This window comes from Neopsephotus bourkii, unplaced genomic scaffold (assembly GCF_033783945.1).
Source record: "Neopsephotus bourkii isolate Nb327-2 ecotype Australia unplaced genomic scaffold, CSIRO-AGI_Nbou_v1 NB_1685, whole genome shotgun sequence".
NCBI classification, from domain to species: domain Eukaryota; kingdom Metazoa; phylum Chordata; class Aves; order Psittaciformes; family Psittacidae; genus Neopsephotus; species Neopsephotus bourkii.
This window is the reverse complement of record NW_026902159.1, coordinates 339,226-356,160: the sequence shown is the minus strand read 5'-3', so window position 1 is coordinate 356,160 and position 16,935 is coordinate 339,226. Positions and strand designations below refer to the sequence as shown.

Below are 16,935 nucleotides of genomic sequence, written 5' to 3'. Positions count from 1 at the left end.
TATATTGTGTAGGCAGAAAGACATTTTTGTATTAATTATAAAAGTACTGTGTAACTTTGCACTTTGGAGAATGAGACCAAGTATTTTCTGTAAAGTGAAACATAAATTTGTGTATATGTATCAGACAATATACAGTTAATATGTCCTTCAGTTTTTATATTGGGAATGTTATATTTTCTGCAAACCGAAAAGCTTCTAGAGTGAGGTTAATACTTTGTTATATCATTCTATTTCGTAGGTCAGAGATGATAATGTGGCCATGGCTCTGCCTGTCATAACTGGCATCGCTGCCATACTTTTATTAATAGTAAGCACTTCTCTCTTTTTCCTACCTTACTCTTGTCTTCCCAACAATATCTACTGCATGCTGGGTGGCTATATGCCTTCAATAATTTATGCAGTCTATTCACTGTTTCTTATTAAAATTTAAAGCAACTCTGTTGTAAAGTGTTTTTTGTATGTCTACTTTCGCTATACAGTCAGTCTCAAGTAGAAAAAGACAATTGATTGACTACTGTGGTGCTTCTACAACACTGTAAGATTCTAATGGTACTGGTAAGCAGCAAGCTGAATGAATGCATTGATTTCAGGTATAAGATGAATGAAACACCAACTCTGACTGAGATCCAAGTTTGTTTCAGTAGAACTCAGGTAACTAATTCCCCTCTTTGTAACTCTCTTCTTTGTAAAATTTCTAAAAAGAAAACAAGCAAAACATTCCTCCTCCCCAAAATAAACCTTGACATAGAAAGTCTTAGAATTAAAAAGAAATGTATCAATTTCCTTTGTTATCCTGACCATGCAGTTGCAATAGTAGCAGCAGTTTGGGTATCATTATACTGACTATCTGGAGTACTGACAACTGTTGAATTACAGGAGAAAAGAGTTTTTTACAAATGTCAACTCATCCAAGAAAGCAAAAAAGTATACGAGGAAGTTAAACTGCACTGACATGGATGATGCTATACGTCACTGGTCATTGTATTGAATCCAAAATACCATTAGGAAAAAAAGAACGCTCCATGTATATAAAACCCAGAATTAATTTTAGTCCAGTTAATATTTCAACAGTTTAATAGCCCAAATCATTAGTCCAGCTACAAGGCTGGGGGCTGACCTACTAGAGAGCAGTTCAGCTGAGAAGGACATGGGATTATTGGTGGGTGATCAAATGACTATGTGCCCACCTCTTCCATCTTGTCAGTCAGTGTGGCAGAGAAAACACAAGCGAAGAAAAAGCAGTCCATATGTCCCTAGGTAGTCAGCAGGGATCATGGTGTGTACTGGTAACCTGGAAAGCCACATATTTTGTGACTGGCATTAAAATGCCACCCTTCTGCCTGGGTCTTCCTGCTACCCCCCATAGGGAAGCTGGAATACTTGGGTACAGCACGGTGTGCACCTTGCCAGTACCATCTCCCCAACCTATTGTTCTTGATGAGAGTGGAACTCAAATCAGCTACAAGGCAGAGATTCAAGTTCTGAAAATTTAATCTCAGCACAGTACTTGATTCCCACTGCCTAAAAGCTAAGATAACATTTTTCTTTTACTGCCACTCCAAATAAAACGTCAGTCCTACTGATGGGCTCCTTGCCACTTCTTCCTGCAGCAGGCTTGGCCCACATGGGTCAGTTTTCTGCCTTTCTCTAAGTGTTGATCTAAGTGCTTAGATACAAGCATTTATTCTCTTTATTCCAGAAATTAAGACGTTTAACTTAAAAACCATGAGTACAATGAGCACTCGTCTGCCTTCTGCGAGGTCTCAACTGCTTTATGGAGGGGAATAATTTAAACTACCAATGTATTAATTAACTAATTTTTTATAATTGCAGTCATCTGTCTAAAAGATCACTGAACTTGGCTGCAATCAGTTTAATGCATTCTTAAATAGAGAACTATTTTCTATCCCTGTTCTTCCATTATATGGATCACAGCCAATGCGCTCCACAAAATCCATCCTTTTAAGGGTTGCTAATGACAAAAGCAAAGTGATCCTAAAAGATGAAATGGTTGGTGTGGTTTTCATTGATTTCAGCAAGACATTCAATCTGGAATTTCATTTGCTTTTCATTCAGTTATGGAAAATATCTCATTCTGGATTTTTTAAGATCAGGCTGAAAAATGCAAAATGTTGTGTTATCTGTTGATATACAACAAAGGAAAAAAAAACCTGTTGGAGGGAAAAATCATGTAATCTTGCACTGGAATCTCTATTTCTTTATTACTTCATCAAGAATGATTTTCTACTAACATAAAAATTTGCTACTCTTGGTAAAATTTCCAACGTGACATTAAGAAGACTTTATCAGTTGCTAACCACATTTTTAAACAGTTCACAGAGTAGTAATCCTAAATCTTTTCTATACAGAAGGGCCTGTTTCTTTTCAGAGAGCTCTGTGAGCCCATGGAGTCTTTATTTATCAGATACAAGTCCAGTGACTGACACCTTGGCATTAAGTAACATCTCCTAGGGACTGGTAGAATCCCTAAGACAAAGATGAATTCTTCCTAAAACAGAGATGCTTGAAAAGAAGGGAGGATGGACAGAGAAGACCAGCAAGCAATCTTGAAATATGTATGCATCTATATTTTTATCATGTTTTGGAGCACTTTCATTTGTAGTTACAAAAATGTCTCTACCACAAAATGCGGGAGGCATATCATGATTATGTTATTTGTTGTCAACTAAATTTTCTGGCTTTGCTAGGTTAGCTAATAATTTCTGGGTTTGAGTGCCACCAATGAATTGCACCTTGGTAGTACAGACACCATGGGCTGAAATGAAGGAGTCTGGTTAAAGAAATTTTTTTTGAAGGCATAAAGACTTCTTTTAATGTCACATGTGTAAGTATAGCTAAGCAGAAGTGCTATGAAAAGGTGGGTGGCAGGCACTTCATTCAGTGGATATGACAATAGGAGTAGGAATGAGGCCTCCTTGATCACCAGAGCTCAAGGAGGTGGGAAGCAGCTGAGTGGTTGAACAGTTACTAACTAGGACTTTATCATGCACAGATAAAAGCCAATGATTTCTAAAACATAAGGATCACTGTATATTTCCTTTCTCATTCTCCTTTTTTTTTCCTTCTTTTCCTTCATTTGATGCTGTGCTGCTGTGTAATCTATTTTGATTCACTTTTTAAGTAGGAATTTTAGCTCATTGAGCAGTCTTAGCTTTTCCATCTCTTTTAGTGGTGCCTAAAATTTGAACCCATACTGCTGCCAATCAGATCTTGGAAGTACAGTTACAGCTAGTGCACCGTATCTTAGCATATATGTACTTGCAACTTGAATAAACAAGCTTTCACACCATGAAAACTCCTCAAGTTTTGAGCTGTTTTCTCTAAGCAGCTTGATACAGTTAAAACAGCTCAGGGCTGAACTTGCATATTGCTCAAAATTCACAAATATGCTTAAAGCTCAAAAGCTGCTGTCAAATAGCTTCTGAAAAACCAAACAATCTCTCTCATGTAGGGAGAGTTTCCAAATTAAGTTAATGCCTTCACTGGGAGAAATATGTCCTGCAATACCAGCCTTCATGCCATCCACCATATTACCATATACTTCAGCTTTAGTTTGCCCATGAAACATTTTGTGGGGGACAGTAGCCCAGTTTCACAGTTACCTGGAAATAGGTGGGAGCTTTTTGGATTCTATTGCGATAGTATAAATATCGGTTGTAGAAGAACACAAACTTGAGCAGAGGCTTCAAACTCTTTGAGAAGCAGCAAGTTTTAGGGTTTAGGGGGATTCTTTAGTTCATTATTTATTTATTTGTTTGTTTGTTTATTTCCCAAGTACTGCTTTTTGAATATTTTTTTTTCGCAGACTCTTATTCTATAACATTTCTAAGGCAACATTTAAGTAAAATGTAATGACATAGAAAATGACAGTCTGAAAGTTATAGGTGAATCCCATGCAATGCCAGTCATGTAAGGGGTTCAAAACCAGATAACCTATAGCTGCTGCTGCTCGGAATAGACTAATTATGTTTAATGGCATATCAAGGGTCTGACAACCCTTACAAGTACACGAGCAATGACTAGGGGAAAACAGTATTCTCTAAGATGCTGAGTTGCCAGAAGCTTTTTAGCAGGTGAGAAAGAAAGGTGGCTTGTAAAGGGTTGTTGAGGGGAAAATAGAAACAATTCTTCATTATATTTTCATCAGGATGTTGTTTGTGATGTATATTTGGAAATTGACTAGCTTTAAAGGTCAAGAAATTGATATCAGTATTTGTAAAAGGGATGGAATCAGGCCATTTAAATATTATTTCTTGAGCAGCTGATCTTATTTTTCCTACATCAGACTCAGAGGAAACCTATACTGGTATTGAAGTTCCTTTTCATGCATTAGTATTCATGTCACTGGGGAGGGAGGTTCTTGTTTACGAAGGAGGACCTTTCTCAGAACTAGTCTTTTGGTACCATTCTTGCTTTTACAGTCTTGTCTCTATTTATAAACAGTAAAGGGTACAAGATGTAAGGAAAGGTACTGAAGGGCTAGATAAAATCATGGGAATCTGATTGTAGCCAGTGGGCTGCTGTGCTGGAAGCCTGTAAGCAAATGCCCACCATCCTGCAGGAAGGGTTGAAGAGGCATTAGGAAGCAATTTGGTCAAGGTCATAGAATCTAGACTGGTTTGTGTTGGAAAGGAACCTTTAAATCATCTAGTTCCAACCCCCTGCCATGGGCAGGGACACCTCACACTAGACCAGGTTGTTCAAAGCCCCATCGAGTCTGGCCTTGAACACTGCCAGGGATGGGACATCATTCAGTTTTTCTCTTTCTCTTTACTTTCCAAATTCTTTTAGATCAATATCCAGAAAGAAGTGGGAAATGGGTTCATGAAATTGGTCCTTTTCTGTGGTTAAGGGAAATGCAGTTGTAGATATTCTCTTTTTCTGGCAAATATTTTGTAGCACAGTAAATATTTTCTTTTTTTGAATAGGTATGCCTAAGTGAAAATGTGTGATAAATTTGATTTGACTTTTTCATTTTTCTAAAGCAATATTTATATACAAAGCTGTTAATGATAATAATATCCAGCTATTTTTCTCATGTAGAAGATAATAATTTTGAAATAATAATCACACAAATGTAGAATTATGCTTATATTAAACAGTTGAAACCTTCATTTGGCCAAAATAAGGAATTCAGCTTTGATTACACAGTGCTGTTTTAATGAAGAAACTATACATCAACTTTCTTAGTATTGACTTTCATGATTTTTCATTTCATCTGAAAGACTTTTGTATGGAAATTAGATTTCACGTTCTAGTTGAACAATAAAAGTGTTCTACAATCACTCGCTAAGGTTTTAACTGAAATCACTTCGATTATTTTTGCATCCTAAATGTTATTTTCCCTTCCAAGCATCCCAGCAAACAGTGTTACTGGAAGGAATATTTCCAAATGAAGCAGGTAACAAATGTTTGTGAAAATTTTGTTTCAACTTTTCCTTCAGCCAGTAATCATTCAAGAATATGTTTAATCAGTGAGCACATGTTCTTCAAGAGTAAATATCAAATGCAGAGATCCAATCTATCATATTCATATGTCACTCATATTCATATGTCAGTTAGTCCTAGTGATCTTCTTGTATCCAAACTACTACATAACTCCTGGTCTGCCATCTGGCATCCATGACACATCCCTCATTGGTGTCATTATTTTGTCACCTTGAGGTTAGTGAATGAAAATAAGTGCAACCTCATAATGTAAAAGTTTCCTAGACGGTAGACTGAGAGATAGGTCTGCAAGGGTTACTCTGTTCATACAACTGAAGAAACTAATACTTTTGCAAGCAAGTAAATTTTTCATCTAAGCACTCCCAGTGAGTTCAGCACATGAGAATAAGGTCCATGAACAGAGATGATTCCTTCTGGCTGATCAGTATTAGACTCTGAAATTTCTATCCTAGGTAAATATTTTTTGTAGACTATATGTTTGGTTTTGTTTGGGTTTTTTTTCTGCATTCTTGTTTGTGCAGCACTATCACTTTGAATGTGTTTGCTTGGATTAAATCTGTTGCTCCCTATCAGCGTACAGCAAAATAATAATTGCATCAAAACTCTTCCTTTAAAAATAACCTAAGTCATAGAGGGAAAACAGGAAAGTACGCACTATTTTGTCTGCTATCATGAAATATTGTTGTCCTTCCAAGTTAGTAATGTAAAAAATAGGCATTCATCATGATCTTTTCCATTGAAGTTGAACTTCAGATTGCTCTATTGCAAAGGGAAACCCAATCACATTAGAAGTATAAAATGGAAATCAAAAGTTGTGGTATGAAATAGGATGAAACAAAAATAAAAGGGGGCTAAATAATGGTATTTGAGAGATATAAATTATATTCTTACTGTTTGTTTTTAATGTTTGCCATCTACAAGTACTGTGCTCTTTGAATTACTGCAGGAGAACGATAGGGGAAGAAAATATTTCAGGTGGGCATGTGTTAGATTTCTATTTTGGAATGAGCAGCTGTGATGATCCATCATACCAATTTTTTGCAAACTATTTCTTATATAATGACATAAACAGGATACGTTTCTACAAAAAAAAAAAAAAAAATAAAAAAAATAAAAGAAAAAGATTCTACCAGTTGGTGAATAACTGTAAATTTGCTTATGTTTGGAATTAAGCAGATATGTTCCTCATTTAAAAAGAGTTTCTCAAAGTAAATGGAGTTTTTGTACATGGAGTCAGTTTGCTATCTTTCTGTGTTTCCTCCTGTGTGAGTTGAATTGTGTTGGTTTGTTGGGGATTTTGATGTCTGTTTAGGACTACATTTTATCATCAAAAGTCATTGCTGTTGTTATTTTTGATTCAGGTTTTATGCTTCAGAAGTGCGTTCAGCTTCATCTAAGGAAAGCTTTTTACTGCTTAGCTCTAACTGATAATAAAAGATACTACATGTACAGAAGAGAAGGATGGATTCCCCCAGCTTAACATTATGAAAATCATTGTAATTTAAAAATAAAAGTTAGGAGCTAGAATGAGATTAAATAGAAAGCTCAAGTAGAACATTAAAGAGAACTCCATCTACATACTGGTATGATTTTAAAATCTAGTCAGGTAGTTAGTAATCTGTTTAAGAATATAGTGTAAAAATTCAAAAGGAAGAGACCTACTGAACAAAAAAAAAATTGCAATTATTTAAAATAATTAACAAAAGATGGGAGAAAACAAAATTATTTTATCATTGTGATATAATGCAAAAGATTTTTGTGTGTTCTTTGTTAAATAGGATACTTGATCTCTATCCCAATATTAAAATTACAACCAATTTTTCTAGGTAATCTTCTGAGGCTTTGCCATGTAGTTGTGACATGGCCAGCACAACAGCAGCTTTTGGGTTCTCAGCTATGTTTTAAGTTGGCAAACACCTATTTCCTAAGGTGTTTCAGAACACTTGAAATACAAATGTCATACCTTGTTCTGTATGCTAAAGCCAAGGGGAAGGTGGTTTTTTACTTCAAATTCTGTGATTTCATTCTTGGTTTCTAATTTGTGCCATTAAGAAAGAAAACTTGCATTATGTCATGGTAAAAAAATAATATAGAAATTGCTGTATCCTCCAACTTCTGGAACAAATTACTTAGGGGCAAAGTTGATACAGTTGGTAGCATTGTACCCAATCTGCTTTGCAAGTTAAGCTAATAGTAAGAATTATGGCCTCTCAATTTTCTGTGACTAAGAAATAGTTATCCATATCTCACATAAAGATGAATTAGTTTTTTCACCAACTGGGCTTTTACTTGTCTTTCTTGTTCACTGAGTGTTTCTTTGTTGGGCACAAGACCACAAGGGAATTTAGATACACCAGCATCTGCCTACCTGAGAATTTGCTAAAGCATATATGGTCTGCGATCTTGTAATAGAATTGCATAGCCTTAGTAGCCATGGCTTGAATGCAGCAAAACCAGAGGATTTTCAGAACAGTTTGAATTCAAGCTTCCTGCTTTGCCTACAGAGCATGCTGGCACTTCACTTGCAGAGAAAACCTCTAACAACTTGTCTGCCGACATCAACCACATGTCTCCGTAAAGCACGGACTGATATACAGCAGCAGGCTTGGGCTGACAGTGCATGTGCTTGGAGTGTCTGCACTACAGGAAGACATGCTCTTGACATGTGCACTTGGAGCTGACAGGAGCTTGGCTTCATCTCCTGCTGTGGTCCCGAACTCAGCCAAAGCCTGTACCTGCTCACCTCCATGCAACCTGATGTCAGGTGATCTAAATTCAAATGTAAGATATTATTTAGACATAGACCCTGACTTTGAAGCTTCTTATTCTCTACTAAACTTTACAGCTTTTTGATTAGCAGCGCCCCCCCCGCCCCAATGACTAAAAAAAATCCCCTAAAATGTTATTGGGGTGTTTTTTTGAAAGAAACCAGTTTATAGTTTTTTAAGATTATGATAGACCCCTTACACAGTGGTGAGAGAGGAAACACTCTTATGCCTAAATTTTGCACCATTAAACAGTCTCTAAGGCAGCTCATTCAAATATGAAGCAATAGATCATGTCTTCTTATATGAAAAAAGGCTCAGTAGCCATCACCCAAGAAGAAGGGTTGTAGGAGCGTAACATACTACCCAGACACAGGATCTGCTGGAAGGGTAGTGAAGCATTCCTGCTTCTCTTCCTGTTTCCAAAAATTTGGACTTGACCTATGCTTCTTGTTTTACCAAGCTGTGCTCTGAAGAGCCAGCACAGGGTTTGGGAAACAGGGCTCGATCGCTTTCCCTGCTGGAGTTCAGTTTACATCTCCCAAAGTAACTATAAGCTAACCTGGGTCAGGGATGCTCTTATTTCTTCCTGCTGTAGTTGTTTCAATTTTCATAGAGTTCTTAACCTTTCAGTGAACCAGTGGCTTAGAGCAAGAGTATAAGTAGGTGAAGGAATAAGAATTAAGATAATACTGTTACCTTATGCTGTGGACCTTACTTGAGAAATGGGTATTGGTCCAAGAAATGAGTGTAACTATTTAATTTCCTCCAAAAATGCCATTTTCTATAATTCCTAAGTTAGAAATTAGAAGATAGGTAGATATAACCTACTCGATAGAGATGTCCTAGCTGGAGTCGGAAAGGGAACTTAATAAATTACATAATCTGACCAAATTTGTGTCTATTGGACTAAGAAGTAGACTCCAGTTTAGTATTTAAAATGTAGATCAAAAGAAACAAAAATGTGACAGGTGAACCAGACCCTGAAATATTTTATCATTAAATAAGTTTCACTTGTAAACTTAGAAGCGGATGACTTTTTCCCTCAAAAATTAACTAGTTATTTTCCTGAAGCTAAGATATTAGCAAAGCACTAACATCAAAGGTTGCAGTTGTTGCTGTCATGAAATGGGTTCCTAACTTTTTATTGAATACCCTTGAGTGCTGCCGTACCAGACATGCTAGAACTTCAGTATGAACTGGAGTCAAAGGCAGCCAAGTGGTATGCCACGATTGATATTGCCAATGCGTTTTTCTCAATTCCTTTGGCAACAGAGTGCAGGCCACAGTTTGCTTTTACTTGGAGCGGTGGGCGGCTGCCGGAGTGACTAAATAAGGGCAGGAGCTCGGCCGGCTCCGGTTACGCGGGAGCTGCCCTTCAGCACCGCGCCGGGGTGCTGGGAGCTGGGCCAGCGGTGGTGCAGGGCCCGGCATTTGCCACAGGATGCACTGGGAGCAGTGCCAGGGTGGATCAGGCAGGCGCAGGAGGTGGCACCCTAGGGGTGTTTCCAGCTTGCGGTGGTGGTGGTGGTGTAGCTGCTGTACTTGGAGCTGGAGTATTTGTACTGGCTGTTGCTTTGCCCTCAGATCCAGCGACATTTTTTTCCTTTTGAAGGTGCTGGAAAGCATTGAACATGGCCCTGTAAGCGTAGGCCAAGCCCCAGCACGTTGCCATGATTTGTCCGTCTCTGGTATGGCCAGACTGACCACACACCTCATTTAAGTGTTTTACTAATTCTTCTGGATTTTGCAGTTGTTCGGTGGTGAAATTCCAAAGTACTGGAGGGGCCCACTGACCTAGATACTTGCCCATACTGTCCCACACACCCTGCCACTCATGGCTGTCCAGCCTCAGAGAAAATCTCTTGGTCCTCCTACTTCGTTGTTTAACCCCAGAGAAGACCCAAACCTGACTCTGCTTAACTTTTGAAAACAGATGAAATAGTTGTGGCCAAAATACACTCTGTATACGTGCCAACATGGTGATCCCCATCACAATCAGCAAACAAGTCTCAATAGCATTAAAAGGCCATTCAAAACTCTCAAATGATGCTGTAAATGCTCTGGGGGGAGGAATGGGAGGGTAAAAGAATGCCTCCCTCACAGGTTGACCACCCGAGAAGGAGAAAGAATATGTGTAATTGCTAAGCATTTCTATTATATACCTCCCAAAGTATAAAGGTGGTGACCATACTGGGAACATAAACCAGATAAGTTTCATGATCAATAATTCTATTGTGTTACAAGTCATCATCATAAAGTACACTGAGACAAGAACTTTAGCCCAAGCCCCACACTTGAAAAACACTAATACAGCAAATACCAGATCTAAGTAAATTACAACATTCTGAAGCTGTGAGATCAAGAGGAACAACTTTGAGAGCCAATAAATCAGCATTGTGATGAGTGACTATTAATCCGGTCAGATCTGTTGTTATCTCAGCCCGGCTAGCTCAGTCGGTAGAGCATGAGACTCTTAATCTCAGGGTCGTGGGTTCGAGCCCCACGTTGGGCGCCAAAAAGAACTGTCGTGGTTTAACCCACAGCCAGACAGCTTGTTACCCACTCCCCCCCCTTCTTGCCCTCCCCCTACTCCTGGGGGAACGGAGAGGAGAATCAAAAAGAAATGCAACTCCCACGGCTTGAGATAAGAACAGTTTAGTAACTAAGGTACAATACGAATCACCACTGCTACCACCAACGACAACAATGATAAGAGAAAACAGCAAAGGAAAGGAGTACAATACCACGCGCCGAACCGCCAGTCCGACCCGGCCGACCCCCTCTCCTTCCGGGTTCCCCCCCAGTTCCCCCCTCGGCATGACGTGCTGTGGTATGGAATACCTCTTTGGTCAGTTTGGGTCAGGTGTCCTGTCTCTGCTTCCTCCCGGCCTCCCCTCCTCCCTGGCAGAGCATGAGACTCACAAAGTCCTTGGCCAAACCAAAACATCATTTTTATCAGCTTTGTTCCGAGCCCGAAAGTCAAAACACAGCACTGCACCAGCTACCAAGAAGGAGAAAAAATGACTGCTGCTGCTAAACCCAGGACATTATCTTAGATGCCATATATTTTGCTCTACTCTTGCAAGTCAATTATGTGTAGACCTAGAACCTAAATACTTATCCTTGTGAGAGGTATCTCAGAATGGTACAGATAGTTTACTCTTGTGTTCTTCCTCAGACCCACTGAAACTGCTAAAGGATCATTTGGAGGTTGAACTTGGTACCTTTTATCATGCAAATGGTCTAATTCTCAGTTCTGTGTGCAGTTCTGATGCTGAGCTGTGGGAAAACCTTCTTCCAAGTAAAAGGGTTACCACCAGCCCAAGGGTTTTGTTTGAATGAACATTTAATGACTGAATCCAATGGGATTATTCCTATAAAAAAGGACAGCAGGATCTGAACCTTGAATACTGTATCGTGAGGACTCAATGTTTTGTATTCTGTGAAGTGCTGGTCATATCAATCGTCCTGTGGGGAAAAACAATTCTCCTATAATAGGCTGACCCTCGTTTGAACTATCTGTATGTTTTGAGCATTTTAAGTGTTCCACAACTTATCTATTGTTCTGTTTCCTAAATTCCTCCCATTTTATCATAATTTTAAATCAGAAATTTCATTTGTTTATTTTTAATTCTTGCCAGTAGTTGTGTAAAGTGGCCACGAACACTGCCTTAATTGTACAGGGAAATGATTTGTTTGACTACAGTATTAAATGGTCCTTTCCTGGAAAGAGATGTTATGTTCCTAATCTCCTATGCCAATTGGATTTTTGAAATTGCTACAATTTTTAGTGTCCCAGCTATCATAGTTCCTTCTTGCATGGTTTTTAGAGGTCATGGAAAACAAAGTCCATGCAGTAACATTTAATGACAAAACAGAATTATAGATTTGCTTTTTTCTTTGAATTACTGCTGCTTACTGCCAGTATGTGGTCCTACCAAACCTAATTCTTCATTCTACCATAGATTATTTCTTTTTTAATTATTTTTTTTATTTGAATTATTTTTTATTTTATTTTAATTTTATTTTTATTTTATGTGTACGTCTTGTCAATAGCTTTTTTTCTTGGTTCTTTACTTCTCACTAGTTTACTTTTTTCCCATCTGCAATGTCTTTATTTGTTCTTATTTGCCTCTAAACAATCAGAACATTTTTACAAGCTGGGTATTTAAAATCCCTTAGTGACATATAATGTTTTCATTAGTTGTGTATTCACTTTCCTGATAAGGAAATAAATACAATCGTAACAAATTAAATGAGTGACTTACAGTGTATAGATATTTGTTTGCTCTTTGATTAGTTACAGAGAAATAGCTTGTTCTAAAAAAAAGTGTAACTCTGAATGACTGCAATATTGCCAAGCTAAAGGTGTCACAGGTTACTGAATTCTGTAGTAAAGGTTGTCATTCACCTTCCATTTTATTCCTAGTTGGCATCTGTGGAGAAGTTCTTTAAGAAAGTTTGTTTTGATCTAAATTGTACATTTCATACCCCATTTCAATAATGCATGCCTTATCTTTGCAGGAAAAGTTAAATGAAAGTTCTCTTATGTTTTTTGAGCAACTGGAGGGTTATTTCTTTTAAATCTAGGTCCACAAATCAACATTATAAAACATTTTCTTTCATTCTAATGAGTGCTTTCTGTGGTTCCAAGAAATAAATGTTGAGTTTTGGAGTAGTCAGTCTTTCTGAGTGGTCATAAGGAAGCTTATGGCTAGTTCTCATTTCTCTTTTTTTTTTTTTTTCCTCTTTGTTGCCTTCTTTGCAATAAGAAAGTCTCTTCTTGTCTCCCTGTTCATAGCTCCCCACCTTTTGCTGTTCACGCCTTGCTTTAAATACATACCAACTTTGTACAGCTGTAAAGATAAGGAATTATATGATGTCCACCATCTTCCTGCTCTGTTTGTTTTATTTGTAGAGGTTTAACTTTTTGCAAGCTGCAATTTTTTTATTTTTTTCTGTGTGTTTGTCATCAGTTCTAGCCTTTAAGTCCACAAATATATGATTTCTTAGAGGAAGTGAACGGTCTTCCTTCTACACTGCTCCTGTAGAGGAATAAACTGCAACACATGGAGAGCAAGAAATACAGATGCTTATCACATATGGGTGCTTACTCTTAAGATTGTTCTTAAGAGTAAGGAAAGGAAATCTCTGCCTCCCACTCTGCAAAAAAAGAGGGTCAACAAACCCATTCATGGTGGAGCAGGATTAAGGCAAAGTTTTGCACTTCATGAGTGTAAGGCAACAGAATTACTTTCAAATGGCACAAAGGAGATTAGTTTAGCTTATATGGGGTAACTTAGATTTGGCAGACAAAAGAAATCAATGATCAGAGAAAGATCAGGAAAGGAAAAGGATCAAAAAAAAAAAAAACCCGACCCAAAACCATGGAAATGAGCTACTGTGACTATAAATCAGGGTGTGATGTGTGAGAGACCATAGAAGGAGGAAAAGGTGATGCCAGTGCTATTTAATTTTCTAGCCTGCCTTTTGATTTAAAAGTAATACACTCCCTGTTAAGCACCAATTTTCCTTTCTGAATGAGGTCTGTCATTTATCAGCTTTTTCACTGATGTTATTTGCATTTTTTTCCTTCAATGGGAATCTGAAAAATGTGAATATTTATGAATATACCTTTGTGAGGAGGGGGTGGGGTGGGTGTGTCATAGGTAAGAGTTCATTTATTCTAACAAGGCCAGGATTTGGAAACCTAAATTTCAAAAGAAATCTGAAAATGTTATTAGATTGACATTATTTCTTGGGATTTGCTTTCTTTTTCCTCCCTCTTCACTTCATCATTGCTGCAGCATTTTATGACTTTCTCCTAACAAATGATTAAGACAGGTAATGCTGGACTTCCCAAACAAGCTGCTTGACTGTCAAGTGTCTGCCTCCATTGACAGAACACACAAGCAAGCACATGCTATAGAATTGGCATCCAACTAACCAGACAAGCTGTCCCTATTGACAATTGTTCTTGCCTCAGCATATGTATTGTCTTACATTATCCCATCTGCAGCTGCTTCAGCTCTGATGCCACGTCATTGTTTTACTTGCTCCAATGGTTCCTCTTCAATAACTGAGCTACATCCTTCATGAACTGCTTCTCAATGCCTGTGACACAACAAGCTCTTCAGATGCTTATGGTTCCTCCTCTAATGACATTATTTAAACAATATCTTCAAGGGATGCCAGACCACTCTTGCATATGATCATGATTATTTTTTTAAAGCTCACTGCACTTAAAACTACAAGATAATGATGCCCTTCAATACAGGACTATAGGGAGTACAAATAAATTAAATTCTTCTCATGAACCTTTAAAAATATCTTGCATCAGTGTGTCTTAAGCACTGTCTGTGAATTTAGGAACCAGGAAAACACTCAGGATTTAGACAGATTGTAATAACAGTGGTAAAACCTGCAACAAAACTGCAATAAAATCTTAACAGAATAGAGTATTCCAGCTTCCAGATCAACTGCTACACTTGCAATTTATGTGGAAATCAGTTTCTGTTTTGATTCAGATTCCTTTGTAAAACTCATCACTTCTGTATGCTGCTAGAGCCTAGTACATGGAGCAAAGGCTTACACAGGATAACTGGATGTCTTGTGACTGTCTAGAAAATCGTGAGCTGGAACTGCTCTGCCAGTCTGCTTTATGGCCCTGTAGTTTTCCATGGGTGAGATTCTTCTTGAAATTAGAAATATTTTAATATTTCTGGAATTTACTTCTTTAGCTAACTGTACATATTTTTATAGGCTATATTCAACAAGAGATTTGCTCACTCAATTCAAAATGTCATAAAGATTCCCTATATCCAAAGCTGGGCTGCAGCTGAGGTTTTCCAACTGTTAAGCAAGCATTTGACTCTGCTCCATGATGCATTTTAAATGTTAAGATTCCCCAGTGAACAAACCAAAGTTTTCCTCATCTCCTTTTCAAACGTATTCTCAAGACCTACATTAATGAATCTGCAGTGTACAAAATGATTTATTTTATTTTTTCTTTTACATAATCTGAGCAAATGTGTGCACAATCCCATTTCTTTCTCTGCAATACTGACCTCAGATGGGGAATACCTTCTTCACAGGGTATGTTCTCACTGCAAAGCCATTTTGAGCATTCCTATTACAAGGGCTCTAGTTTCTTGTGGAACTGAGACATCCTGGTTATAATGCTGGAATGAAAGCACATCCTGACTTCTGTCTTACTTGGAGAGAAAATGTATGTATTTACTGAAAATGCTAGGAAAAAATATTTAAGAACAGTGCCTCTGAAATTTCTCTTAGAAAGCTTTTAGCATTCTGTTCAATGGATTATTTTATGATAGGGTCTATCCTCTGGAAAAAAAAAAGAGTGTTTAAATGTTTACTTGGTTTAAAAAACATTACAGGGTAAATGCAGTCTTAAGTATGGTGATTAATGTGTCTTAGGGTCCTTTTTGTATGTCATATTGGGCTTTGCAATTTTATATCTTTATCTAAAATAGCAATTTTCTAAAATCTAGGGGTGGCAGCAGGAGAGCACAGGATTGTTCTATACTTGATTTTCCCATTTTTATCCTTTAGCTATGTGCAACAAAATGTCAGTTGATCAAAGATGGGATTAGCACTTGATTCCAGACAGAATCTTTTCTTTTAATTTAAAATAGGAGTTTGGAGATGTACTTCAGTTCTTTTGGAATCTAAGGTGGATTCCCAGCAATGACCAAGCCCTCTGTAGTTCAAAGTAGACAAAATGCGTAAACATGGATATTTCAGAGACCTTCTGAACTGAGATTTTTTTTTTCTTCTCTGCATGAATGCTAAAGTTCATATTAATTTTATATGACCCTGACCTTCACTCTTCTCTCAGTCCCTGTTTTGTTCTGAGTACCAGATGTCTGTTCCCTTTCCCCTAAATGGTGGATGAATCTTGTTTTGTTGTACTAAAATAATCTGTGATGATACGTGTTGCTCTGAGATGGAGAGTCTGCATTTCCCTTTTTGTTTCATAGCGTGCTCTATTTACAGTACAGTGTAGCAGTGGAAATTGTCATTGCCCCCTTACCTGGAAGTCTCTTAAAAGTGATGTGTTGCTTCTTAAAAGCGTTATCCTTTTTCGGGTATATTTAAATCTGCCAACAAACTGAAGTGCCGTTGTCATAACTTCTCAGCTATTCAAACACAGTGTCCTTAAAGAACTTCGTGAAAATGGCACGGGTATGTAAAAGAACAGATTACCAGGTGCTCTGTGTGGGAGGCAAACATCTGTTCAGGCACAAAATATAAACTTAGAAATCTGGGTTGACTGACTTAGACTTTTGCCGCAAAATCATCAATATTTCCTTTTAAGATAGTATCTTGTCATGGCATGTGCTCACTGCAAGCTGATGTAAACATATTCATCTTCAGGCAGCACAGTACAAGCATGTAAACAAAACATGTTTGAATCACAGAATGGTTTGGGTTGGAAGGGACCTTAAAGATCATCCAGCTCCACCCCTACTACCATGGGCAGGGACACCTCCCACTAGACCAGGTTTCTCCAAGCCCCGTCCAGCCTGGCCTTGAACACTGCCAGGGATGGGGCACCCACACCTTCTCAGGGCAACCTGTTCTAGTGCCTCATCACCCTCATAGTGAAGAATTTATTTCTAGTATCTAATCTAAGTCTTCCCTCTTTCAGCTCAAATCTATTCTCTCTTGTCTTGTT

At 37.9% G+C, this 16,935-nt stretch overlaps 1 long non-coding RNA gene and 1 other non-coding gene across 2 annotated transcripts in view; both read left to right on the top strand.

Moving 5' to 3' along the window:
- Positions 1 to 16,935, top strand: part of LOC133224509 (uncharacterized) — a 175,577-nt gene that overhangs the window by 52,833 nt on the left and 105,809 nt on the right. The gene's annotated exons all lie outside the window — the stretch shown is intronic.
- On the top strand, positions 10,677 to 10,749 carry TRNAK-CUU (transfer RNA lysine (anticodon CUU)). The gene has a single exon. It is a non-coding gene; the product is annotated as a tRNA-Lys (tRNA).